This window comes from Tiliqua scincoides, chromosome 4 (genome assembly GCF_035046505.1).
Source record: "Tiliqua scincoides isolate rTilSci1 chromosome 4, rTilSci1.hap2, whole genome shotgun sequence".
Taxonomy (NCBI): domain Eukaryota; kingdom Metazoa; phylum Chordata; class Lepidosauria; order Squamata; family Scincidae; genus Tiliqua; species Tiliqua scincoides.
This window is the reverse complement of record NC_089824.1, coordinates 125,520,047-125,533,194: the sequence shown is the minus strand read 5'-3', so window position 1 is coordinate 125,533,194 and position 13,148 is coordinate 125,520,047. Positions and strand designations below refer to the sequence as shown.

At 45.2% G+C, this 13,148-nt stretch overlaps 1 pseudogene; it reads left to right on the top strand.

Annotated features, from left to right (window-relative positions):
- The first annotated feature begins 281 nt into the window (after window positions 1-281).
- Window positions 282-12,944, top strand: LOC136648441 (arylacetamide deacetylase-like 4; annotated as a pseudogene).
- The last annotated feature ends 204 nt before the right edge of the window (window positions 12,945-13,148 follow it).

Sequence of the window (13,148 nt, the reverse complement as noted above, 5' to 3'; positions counted from 1 at the left end):
ACTGGCGCTCCATGTCAAGCTACCAATTAACTTGACTTGATAATCACAATGGATATACAACAACCTCACTCTGTATATCAACAATTTGCTTTCTTCATTGAGCCTTAATCATCCCTAATTGTAGGATGGTGTAAGATGATCGAATCACATTAGACCGTCCAATTTTGTACAACACAGGTGGGGAGAGATCATATCTAGGGTGCTGTAACTGGTCTGGCAAGTTTCAAACAGCACTTGAGAGGAGAGCAGTAGTTTAGTTCAAATCTTCCCAGCAAAGGAAGATGTGTTTTCTTCATAAGTTGCTGGAGCTATGCTTGCACATTGCCCTTCCCGTTTTGTTCGTGGATTTCTGTTTGTTTATTTACCATGCGTTCTGGAAAGCAGAAGCCCCTTCAGGAGCCAAGGAACCAGCAAAGCTCCAACTGTATCACTTAGGGACCGACTGGACATTTTGTTTGGCAGGTAAAGACAAACAGAATTTTCTGTTTCATTTGTGTGTTTTTTGGGTGGGGGGGGGGGAGAGGATGAGATGACAAGATGGTAAAATTTGATGTGACCTACTGAGAAAGGTCATTCCTCCAAGGAGCTCAGGGTGGTGTACATAATTCCTTTCTTCTTTTTGTCCTCACAGCAACCCTGCAAGGTAGGCTAGGCTGAGAGATTAGCCTAAGGTCACCCAAGAATCTTCACGGCTAAGTGGAATGGAGGCAAACTGGGCAGGGGTGCAAAACTGGGAGCAAAACTGGGCAGGAAGGGAGCATACCAGAGGCAAGAAGGCTGTGGGAGGGATAGATACTGCGGCAATGGCACACACCTGATGCTATTCCCCTTTCCTATAGTTTCCCTGCCCCCTTTTTTTCCTTGGACTCACACTAGCAAAACTGCTAGCGCAGGTCTGAGGAGACCCACTGCGGAATGGGAGGCTTACATAGGTGTAAAGGGATCCCCTTTCGACACTGAAGCCTACCAAACTTTCCCCTTGCTGAATACTGCACACCTGTTTTTGGTGTGGTTGCGGGGGGGGGGGGGGGAGAGGAGGATAGGACTGGGCTCTTGATCTGTGTAGGAGGTTTTCTTTCTGTTATGCTGTGAATTTAGAGCCTGCTTAAGTTGCAGTTTGCAATTTCACATCCTGAGTTCCAATCTAGCACTCTTTTTCTCTCTTGCTGTAAAACAGGGAAAAATTGCTGAGAGGCTGGGGATCTGCAGTCAAATTAAGTTTATTAGATTTTTGTTGAAACTGCCACTGGCAGGGAAGGAATCTAAACTCTTTATCAGGAATGCCATGTTTGAGCATGTTCCAGTAAGAATTTACCAGCCCAAAAGTCCCTCAGCTGGGCTAAGAAGAGGACTTCTCTATCTACATGGAGGATATGGAATTTTTGGAAACAACAGTAAGCGTTTTCATATTATTTAATATTTTCCACTATTCTAAATGGGCTGTGGTTATTAGCATAATTATTCCGGAATCCAAAAAAGAGCTCCCAGAACTAGGATTGTCCACTGCTATGAACTGAAATGACCATGTCATATCTATATCTCCTGATTATGCATCTTGACATGTTGTGTAGAGAAAGGTGGAACTAATCGACAGAGGCTGGTATGCCTGAATACAGTATCAGCTTGGGAGGAGGAAAGATGGGTACAGGTGGATGCTGCTTCCCAAATCCAGGGTTTATACCCACTTTGTAGAACTGAATACATTCACATTTACTGTTCCATTTTAGACTTTCTGATGCTCAAGGGGCATTATTATCTACAGATGTTCACTTAATTGCTTGATGGGAATGAGGATCACACTGTCACCCCACCCACCTGACCTGCCACAAAGGCCTTGTGATGTTCATGTGAAACGTCACATTTGTGTAAGGAGTTACCTACATAGATCCCAGTGCTATAGGCCTGCATTGTCCAATCTGTATTTGTACTCCAATGTTAGGTTGTACAGATAAATGCTATTTGGGTCTCCATGCATTATACTTGATGCACATAAGTTTCTAGGCAAACATGATGCCCACAAAGTGTCATGGGTGTCATATGGACATGGGAGCAAGGCAGGCATGTTGGAGCAGGATAAGTTAAAGCAGGGCAATCTCAAATCCTTGTTGCATGTTCAGTGAGCGCTGACATAGAGTTACTCAGTGACATCGGTTTACTCAATGACATCTCAGTGACACCTTTGAGCTGTTTCTTGGTTTGAATAGAACTAAATATTCAGGGAGATACAAGTTTTCATTTCCCTTTACATAACGAATAGAAGTTGTGATAACATGATAATGTTTGCACAGTCATGTTTGACTATTTCTCAGTCTTCAGATTACATGCATGTGTGTTCACCTGTATTTCTATTAACAATAATTTCATTTGTACTGTTCCTGTGAATTCCTCATGTTAAGGAAGGAAAGCAAAAAAGACCCAGTGAATATTGTTCAAACTAATCCAAATTCTTTTCAAGCAAAGGGTGCCAAGCAGAGATTGTCAAACAGCAAGTGGCATTTCAGGATGCCTGACCACCAGATTCCAAGAAAAAGCTTTCTCATGCAGTTGGGGTTTTTACTGTTTATTATCTTAAAATCGCTGTTACAATTTTGACATCACATAGGTCAAGAAGGCAGAATAAGCAGTATCAGAGCTGCCTAACCCAGGAAGACAAATACATTCTGAAGGGCACATTCTGAAGAGGCCAAAAACAATTGAACTGGGATCATTGCTAGAAATGTGAATGTTGGCATTCATAAGAACATAAGAACAGCCCCACTGGATCAGGCCCTAGGCCCATCTAGTCCAGCTTCCTGTATCTCACAGTGGCCCACCAAATATGACGTCCTCCAGCCCCAAGACTTCCCACCTGGGCAGCTGAGGAGCTGCACACCTGAGGTTGGGACGAAGCCTGATTGTCTCCAGAAGTCTCTCCTCAGTCCTTCTCTGCCTGCCTCTGCTTCTCCAGGTCGACCACCAAGGCTTCAAGGGAGCAGATGTGTTTCCTGAGACCCTGGAGCTCCTTGCACCGAGGACACACCCATGACTTATGCCCCAGAGGCATAGAGTCATACATGTGGCACTCGATGCAGAACACTGGATAGCCCCCGCCCTGCTGCTGGCTGTCTGACTGCATAGCTTTTTTCTGTTGTTTTTATTTAGGGGTACTTGAAAAATCCTACACTGGTTAGCAGCCCTCTTCTTAAGGGAAGAGAAGGGCGGTGTCTGGGTCCCTGGCCTCCTTGCCCTGCTGCTGAACTCGCCCAGATGCTAAACTCACGGTACCTTACCTGGCACTTTGCTCCCAGAGGCACTGGGTGTCCCAGAGGCCACACGCGCTCCTGCAGATTCACCAAATTTGGACATGAAACACTGGTTTCAGACAAACATTCCCCTATGGTTAAAAAAACAAATTCACATTTCTGTCCACTACTTTATTTAAATGGGTTAAATGGGCATTCGTTATCTACTTCCTGGAATTTGATATAAATCCGTGGTCTTCCACCTTTATCATGCCATGACTCTCCAAAATGTAAACACATAGACTGAGGACCCACTGCTGATCCTACCCTTCTCCTGCCCTCATCACCGCCCACCCCTGCTCCCACCTGCCCTGTTTCCCCCCTACCTCTTGTGCCTTCACCACAGCCCTGTGAGGTAGCAGCCTGTGCAAGGTCAGCCCTAGGAGCTGCTGGGCAAGATAGCGAGAAGAAACTCAGAACTCAGTATCAAGAACTCAGTTTTGATAAGGCAGTACCATTGTTGGATTGGATGCAAGCCCTCTCTTGCATAGGCTTTGCAAGGTTGCCACCACCACTCCCCAAATCAGACCCCATTGAGGTCACAACCCACAGGTTGAAGAACACTAATATCGATAAAACTAGTGATGTGAGGAGTCACCTGATCTTAGGACATCAGTGAATCCGGTTGTTGTTGCTTCCCCCCCCCCATGAGCAACTATGCTGCCATCTTGCCTGAGAAAGTGATTCAGCGGTCGTGTTTATAGAGTAAGTTTGTGTCAGATTTGTTCTTTGAATATTCTTAACATAAGAACATAAGAACATAAGAACAGCCCCACTGGATCAGGCGATAGGCCCATCTAGTCCAGCTTCCTGTATCTCACAGCGGCCCACCAAATGCCCCAGGGAGCACACCAGATAACAAGAGACCTCGTCCTGGTGCTCTCCCCTACATCTGGCATTCTGACTTAACCCATTCCTAAAATCAGGAGGTTGCGCATACACATCATGGCTTGTACCCCATAATGGATTTTTCCTCCAGAAACTCGTCCAATCCCCTTTTAAAGGCGTCTAGGCTAGACGCCAGCACCACATCCTGTGGCAAGGAGTTCCACAGACCGACCACGCGCTGAGTAAAGAAATATTTTCTTTTGTCTGTCCTAACCCGCCCAACACTCAATTTTAGTGGATGTCCCCTGGTTCTGGTATTATGTGAGAGTGTAAAGAGCATCTCCCTATCCACTCTGTCCATCCCCTGCATAATTTTGTATGTCTCAATCATGTCCCCCCTCAAGCGTCTCTTTTCTAGGCTGAAGAGGCCCAAACGCCGTAGCCTTTCCTCATAAGGAAGGTGCCCCAGCCCCGTAATCAGCTTAGTTGCTCTCTTTTGCACCTTTTCCATTTCCACTATGTCTTTTTTGAGATGCGGCGACCAGAACTGGACACAATACTCCAGGTGTGGCCTTACCATAGATTTGTACAACGGCATTATAATATTAGCCGTTTTGTTCTCAATACCCTTCCTAATGATCCCAAGCATAGAATTGGCCTTCTTCACTGCCGCCGCACATTGGGTCGACACTTTCATCGACCTGTCCACCACCACCCCAAGATCTCTCTCCTGATCTGTCACAGACAGCTCAGAACCCATCAGCCTATATCTAAAGTTTTGATTTTTTGCCCCAATGTGCATGACTTTACACTTACTGACATTGAAGCGCATCTGCCATTTTGCTGCCCATTCTGCCAGTCTGGAGAGATCCTTCTGGAGCTCCTCACAATCACTTCTGGTCTTTACCACTCGGAAAAGTTTGGTGTCGTCTGCAAACTTAGCCACTTCACTGCTCAACCCTGTCTCCAGGTCATTTATGAAGAGGTTGAAAAGCACCGGTCCCAGGACAGATCCTTGGGGCACACCGCTTTTCACCTCTCTCCATTGTGAAAATTGCCCATTGACACCCACTCGCTGCTTCCTGGCCTCCAACCAGTTCTCAATCCACGAGAGGACCTGTCCTCTAATTCCCTGACTGTGGAGTTTTTTCAGTAGCCTTTGGTGAGGGACCGTGTCAAATGCCTTCTGAAAGTCCAGATATATAATGTCCACGGGTTCTCCCGCATCCACATGCCTGTTGACCTTTTCAAAGAATTCTAAAAGGTTTGTGAGGCAAGACTTACCCTTACAGAAGCCATGCTGACTCTCCCTCAGCAAGGCCTGTTCGTCTATGTGTTTTGAGATCCTATCTTTGATGAGGCATTCCACCATCTTACCCGGTATGGATGTTAGGCTGACCGGCCTATAGTTTCCCGGGTCCCCCCTCTTTCCCTTTTTAAAAATAGGCGTGACATTTGCTATCCTCCAATCTTCTGGTACCGTGGCTGTTTTGAGGGACAAGTTGCATACCTTAGTCAAGAGATCTGCAACTTCATTCTTCAATTCCTTAATAACCCTTGGGTGTATGCCATCAGGGCCCGGTGACTTATTGATCTTTAATTTATCAATGAGGTCTGAAACATCTTCTCTTTTAACCTCTATCTGACTTAACTCCTCGGTTAGGAGGGGCCGTTCGGGCAGCGGTATCTGCCCGAGGTCTTCTGCCGTGAAGACAGATGCAAAGAACTCATTTAATTTCTCTGCCATCTCTAAGTCTCCTTTTATCTCCCCTTTCCCTCCCTCACCATCCAGAGGGCCAACTGCTTCTCTGGCGGGTTTCCTGCTTCTAACATATTTGAAGAAGCTTTTATTATTCCCCTTAATGTTGCTGGCCATGCGTTCCTCATAGTCTCGCTTGGCCTCCCCTATCACCTTCTTACATTTCTTTTGCCACAGTTTATGTTCCTTTTTATTCTCTTCATTAGGGCAAGACTTCCATTTACGGAAGGAAGCTTCCTTGCCCTTCACAGCCTCTCTAACTTGGCTGGTTAGCCATGCGGGCACTCTCCTGGATTTAGTGGAACCCTTCTTTCTTTGCGGTATACACCTCTGCTGGGCCTCTATTACTGTTGTTTTAAGCAGCCTCCATGCACTCTGGAGAGACTGGACTCTTTTTACCCTCCCTTTCAACCTCCTTCTAACCAGCCTCCTCATTTGAGGGAAGTCCGCCCGTCGGAAGTCAAGGGTTTTTGTTAGAGATTTGCCTGGTATTCTTCCCCCAACGTGCACATCAAAACGGATCGCAGCATGATCACTGTTCCCCAATGGCTCAGTAACGTTTACATCTCTAACCAGGTCCTGCATACCGCACAAAATTAAATCCAGAGTCACCTGTCCTCTGGTGGGCTCCTTGACTAGCTGATCTAAGCCACAGTCATTTAGCATGTCAAGAAATCCGGTTTCCTTATCGTGACCAGAACACAAATTGACCCAGTCAATATGAGGATAATTGAAGTCCCCCATGATTACAACCCTGTCCTTCCTTGTCACCTCCCTGATCTGTTTCCTCATTTCAAGGTCCCCATCAGATTTCTGGTCTGGAGGACGATAGCACGCCCCCAGTATTACATTGCTGCACAAGCCTGGTAATTTAACCCACAGAGATTCTACGGTGGAGTCGGATCCACCTTCAATCTCTACTTTGCTGGATTCTATCCCTTCCTTAACATAAAGGGCCACCCCACCTCCAACACGCCCCTGCCTGTCCCTCCTGTAGAGTTTATAGCCCGGGATTGCGGTATCCCACTGATTCTCCGCATTCCACCAGGTTTCCGTTATGCCCACTATGTCAATATTTTCCCTTGTCACCAGACATTCCAGTTCTCCCACCTTTGCTCGTAGACTTCGGGCATTCGCATAAAAGCATTCTTCCAGACTAATACCTTTGCTGCCCAAGGAAAGAGGTCCTCAAAGAGAAAGTGGCATGTAATTTAGAATTCCAAAGTGACATTGATGTGGATGCTGCTACGTGACAGAACTGTTCATACAACCCACCTCCATCACCACCCATACATATGCTCCACTCATGGAGGCATCCACTAGCCTCCTTCCCCAATGTCTGGGTGTTTGGTGCAATATCTGAAAAGGGGACCCCACATTTGTGCAGTTGTATACATGTAAGTTCCTCTTTCTAGATATCCAAATTAACATGCGGTCGGAGATCTTGGCAGTTGGGCGTAAGGTGGCAGAGTCCCACTTTACCAGGCAAGCAGTATATAAGGGTTATATTTAAAGGACTAACATTATCTTATGATCCAGATTAGACAGCATTAGATACACTAGCCCATCTCCAGTATTAGACACAGAATTCCAGCTCCTTGGAATGGTTGTTTGATTTTCTTTTTTCCTTTTTAAAAGCAAATCTCTCATCCGTGTGGCATCACAATGCATTTGAAAGTACATGGGCAATGCCTAGAAAAATCTGAGAAACTAGATCAGGCTGCTGAGAAAGATTTTGAGGAGCTATGATGTGGGGCTTTAGTACCCTACACCACTCCTTGTACATGCCCTTGACTGGGCAGGAGGTCTGGTCTAGAGGGTAGAGCCTCCATTTGCCTGAAGATAACATCCGAAGGTCACCAGTTTGAGGCCACCGGCACCGTGAATGGCGAGACCTTGAAGCAGCTGACAAGCCCAGCCAAGTTATTCCATCTGCTCTTGGAGAGATGAAGGAGCTGCTTGTCAGCCTGCGTGGGAGGAATCTGGAGGCCAGAAAGTGATAACAGACCATAAAAGATCCATCTGAAATGCTGTGGTTCTTGAAAGATAGAACCTTTCTTCAATTGTAAAAATCCCTACGGGGATTTAGAACAGCCTGCTCATATAAACCGCCTTGAATTAAAGTCTGAGGAGAAATTTGATGACCAATAATAATAATAATAATAATAATAATAATAATAATAATAATAATAATAATAATAATAATAAAGCAAAATACATTATATGGACTCATGAAAACTACAGGATAAAATATACAAAATGGGGAAGTGTTCTAACAAATGTTCTAACTCTGAGAGTCCAATCCAAACCAACTTTCCAGCACCAATGCAGCCGCAATATAGTCCCAAAGTAAGTGAACATTCTTTTACCTTGAGGAGGCCTCTGTGACTGCCTCCCCACCACAGAAAGCAGCATGCACCCCATTGGCATGGTTGCACTGGTGCTGTGAAGTTGGATAGGATTGGGCTGTGAATCACTTATAAGGTCACAGTCCGTCCGTCCCATTTCTGACATAGAATTTGGGTTATAAGGGCACAAAATATTGCATTTCATTTCATTTTTCATTTTATTTGTCATAAAGTTGTCATAAGGCTCCACTGTTCAAGAGATATTCCAAAGCATCTTACAGTTTAGAAAAGTTTAAAATGAACAAATATTAATTATTAAAGATATAAAACACCAAAACAGAAGGCAAAATTATATCCAACTTCCAGTGCCCTACAGCTCAAAGGCTTAGAGTGCAATCCAGTCTCAGAAATTGGGCAGCACAGGGCCACTGCACTGGCCCAGGAGTATCGCAAACATGCTGTAGAGAACGTTCATGGGTACTTGAGAGCCAGCTAAACTAGTACAGACGCCTTTACCAGCTCATTCACTATGGTTATACTAAACAACAGTAACACAGGGGCCTTTGGAGACATTGAACTAAAAGAGCTATGAAGAGGGAAACTAAGAGCCCAATTCTGAGCTCTGCATACCGGCTTACCACCAGCACACACCATTGCAAACATGCCATAAAGCACATTTGCGAGGCTTAGCATCAGCAAAGTGCTGAAGCTGGCTCAGCATGAGCCCATACTGGGACAGCACCAGTTGGAGGCCGGTGATCCGCCGCCCAGCAGTAGCACGGACCACTGAGCAACAGAGAGGTGAGTTGGGGTGTGGGAGGAGGTGTTCTGGGGCAGGGAAGGTGGGGGGGGGGAGTGCAGGGAGAGGGCGGAGAAGAGGCGTGGCAGGGGAGGGAACAGGAAGGGAGGTGTCAGGACAGGCGAAGCTCAGCTCCGCCAGAGCTGAAGCTCTGTGTTGAGCCTCTTGGCTCAACAGGGAACTCCATTACTCTGCCTCCGCTTGATAGCAGGCACAGAGTCAAGTAGCCCCATTGCAGGGCTACTTTCCTTATGCAGGAGAAGGGGACAAAAGTCCCCTTCCCTCAAGGGGCTGCCAGCGATTGCTCAGGATGCCACAGCCACCATTTTGGCACCACAGCAGCCCCACGCACCAGGCAGCTCAGGATTGGGCTGCCCCTTGGCCATCCAGACTGAAAATACCTGAGGAGTAGAGATAGACAGTTAGGTACCAAATGGCATTCTCCCCAGAGGTAAACGTATAATGACCTATGATTGACAAATTGTTGTCCTAAATCTGCTGTCCGGGGTGGAACATGCTAAGATCCCATCATTTTGATAAATCTGATAAAGCCAGAGCTTTGATCGATATTTCAGTTTTCAGTTAGATCCTGAGCACCAATATTAAGCCCAGCTGATGGATTGGCTCACTGCCACTGTATTCTTTACAAAGAACGCAAAGAACTATGGAAAAGATCCTGACTGCGTTGTCCTTGTTGGGGAAAGTAGTGGAGGCACACTTTGTGCTACTGTTTGCAGAGAACTTGTGAAAAGAAAGCATCTCCCAAAAGTTTGACCCAGATACTGATCTATCCTTTCATCCAGACATTAAAGACTTCATTGCAATCCCATCAGCAAAACCATTGTAGACCATGAAACGGGATGTGAAACAAGCCTTACAGTTTATACATGAGGAAGCTGAAGATTTGGAAGGCTTCCTGAGCGATGCTTATGTTCCTGTATGCACGAAGGTAAAATTCAACTCATGGACTAGTCCAGATCGCATCACAGAAGAATTTAAAGCCAGAGGCTACAAGCCACCATTGCCTGCTCCATATTCAAAAGAATTGTATCAAACAACTAGACAATGTTGACACCAATTTTGAAGATGAAGATATTGTTCAACAGCTCCCTGAGACATACATTTTAACCTGTGACTATGTCATGACTGGAAGTGACATCATCAAGCAGGAAAATTTTTATCAATTCTACCCACACTTACCCAGGAGTAAGTCCCATTTACTATCATTGTTTAAAGCATATACAACCTGTTAAAAGCACAGATCTGTAACATTTCCCCGAGTGCAGTCATATACCATGGTAGCATCAAGTCTAATATATTAAAAATAAAATATTGAAATGAATGGGGACCCATCTGAAATTGGCTCGTGACTAACCTAGTGGGTCCCGACCCACAGTTTGAGAAACACTGCTATAAAATGTTCAGCAATTTTCACATTTCTAATTATTAACTGCACTATTCCATGTAAGAATCTTTGCATTGCAAGGCTGTTTCTGCATATATACTGGGTTGCTGAGGGTTTTCCCTCCACTTGGGACAATATCTAGATTGTAAGGCCCTCAGGGCAAGGCCCTGTCCTTTGTATAAAGTTCCAGACACACTGATGAGGCAATACTACTACTACTACTACTACTACTACTACTACTACTAATAATAATAATAATAATAATAATAATAATATCTGAGTATCCTCAGTCCTTGGAACCTAGGCCAAATTCAGCCACCAACATTTGGTGGACTGTGAATAAGAACAACATGATCAACACCAATAATAATATCTTCCAAAAAAACTAATAATAAAGGTCCAGGGGGTCTTCCAGTGCAACATCTAATTAGATGGAAATGTCAATTTCCAGGGAAAGATGCCTATTTAGAAGTGTTTGATCATATGCACTGGGCTCTTTGGATTCTGGCCCTCATTTTGCATTTCTAGTAAAGGTACATTAATCGCTGACAAGACTGGCTCCTGGTTTAAGTGGGAAAACACTGGGATACAGACGGCAGCTGAAAGTAATTTGAGAAGGAATGTTGTGAACTGGCTTGCAGGAATTAAAATCTCTTGAATTTATTTTGCTGCTGTGGCTCCTGTTGCATTTAAATATTTGAGAAAAGCAATTAAACAAGAGTCCAGAGAGCCTCTTTGCCACTGCCTCATCCTGGCCATCCCATCAGCAAATGGGAGCTTCCCTAAGAGACCTTTGTGCTGACAGTCATCTCTGAGGCCAGCCTTCTATTTGCAGATGAGAGACAGGAAAGGAAGAGGCACCTTTAGCCCCATCAGCATTGAGGGGACAATGCAGGAGCACAGAGGAGGAACTTTCCTGTTGCCACTGCCACGGCATTGGGGAAATAGCATTGCCCTGACTATGCCAAGATGATCCCTTCAGACTTGGAGCCAGTCCTGAAAAAATAGCTAATAGATGCTTAACTCTTTTTGCCTTACCATGTACTATCATGGAGATCCCTTGTTGAAGATCCCTTCAGACTTGGAGCCAGTCCTGAAAAAATAGCTAATAGATGCTTAACTCTTTTTGCCTTACCATGTACTATCATTTTTTTTAATATCCCTCCAGATCAATTTTTTAAAAAAATACAAAAACTGTATTCAGATTTACACTTTTGCATGACTTCATTTCAGTAGTACAAAAGTTGCCACTGACATTTCACTACTTGCTGATCCCATGATCCTTCTGTGTTTCCCCTGCTGGTGTCCTGTGTCCTTGAGCTTCTCCAAAACGTAGTGGAACTGCCTCACATTTTGGTAATTAGTGACAAAGCTGCCCATACAATCTCTTCCCACCAAATGTCAGAGAAGATTCTCAGCTCCTCTTCCCTCCACAAAGGGTTCTTTGGGCAGCAAGGAAGCCCCTTGATGTTGACTGGTACAGCTGGAATACCGCTTTCCTCCATTATGAGCTGATAAAATATTCAAAGAATCAGCTACAGTTCCAACTCATGCTGCTTTTGCGCCTTTCTCTCCTACTCACCACAGGAATGAGGGGGAGGAGATAGCTGCCCTTTAAAGCCAAAAACAAAGAGAGGACAAGCTATGGCAAAGGACAGCTCCAGTGGGAGCCAGGTTAGGATGCTGTCTCACCTCCTCCAAGGACTCTGAACTCCGAGACATTGACAACCATGTAAATCTTGCAACCATATGTTCCAAACCAATGTGGAAGATTTCCAACTCCTGGAATAAAAAAGTGAGAAAATTACTTGGGTTTTTCATGGGAAAATGCTAGTACAGGGTTTTCCAAAGCATGGATTGCAACCCATAGTGTGTTACAAGTCCATGGGTGGTGGATAGCAAGTTGGGTCCTCCCACCCCCTTGCTTCTAGTTGGCTCCAAATTAGAGCCATTCTGGAAGCATTGGGAGGACCTGGTAGCCTCTCCCAGGTTGCGCCATGCTGATGACCCACTCTATTGGCCTCCACGGGGCCTCTGTTGAAGCATCTGGAAGCGATTTCTGATTTCTGGACACAACTCTGGTTTCATTATAAGTTTCTTCTGAAACCTTCTGCAGGCCATTCAGAAGCCTACAAAGGTCAAAAGAGTACATTGCTGCTCCTGCATGACCTGAGAGAGGCCTCCAAGCCCTCCCAAGAAAACCCTGCAGCACATTGTGACACACCATGGAGGATGAGGTGGGTCACAGCACTGGGAAGTTTGGGAACCGCTGTGCTGATGGATATAGAAAACCATGTGGGTCTTGATCCAAACACGACGTTATTCCATTGAAAACGCTCATTTCCACATGGCTTTCTGGCTGGGCCTAAGTGAAAAACATTACAGCTCCAGTGGAGTTTTTCTTTCTTCTCTTTTTAGTCAGTGGACCTCAATGACTTCCCCACTCTACCGAAAAGGCCAGGTAGTGCTGAAGCCAAAGCTCGTTCTGCAGCCTGTCTCCACTGTTCAATTACCACAGATTTAACAGAGCCAATTAGCATTCCTCAGAGCTAGATTTCTTTGAATGACAGGTAACCATGGAGAGTCACAATCCAGGAAGCGATCAGGATTCTCTGTTTTCCTTTTAATGAAGTATGAGAAATGTGTCTCAAAAATACAATTCAGCCATATCTCCTATTATGCCAGTGTTGCCAAGCTGGGAAGAGTAATGTTAGCATTATACCGAGAA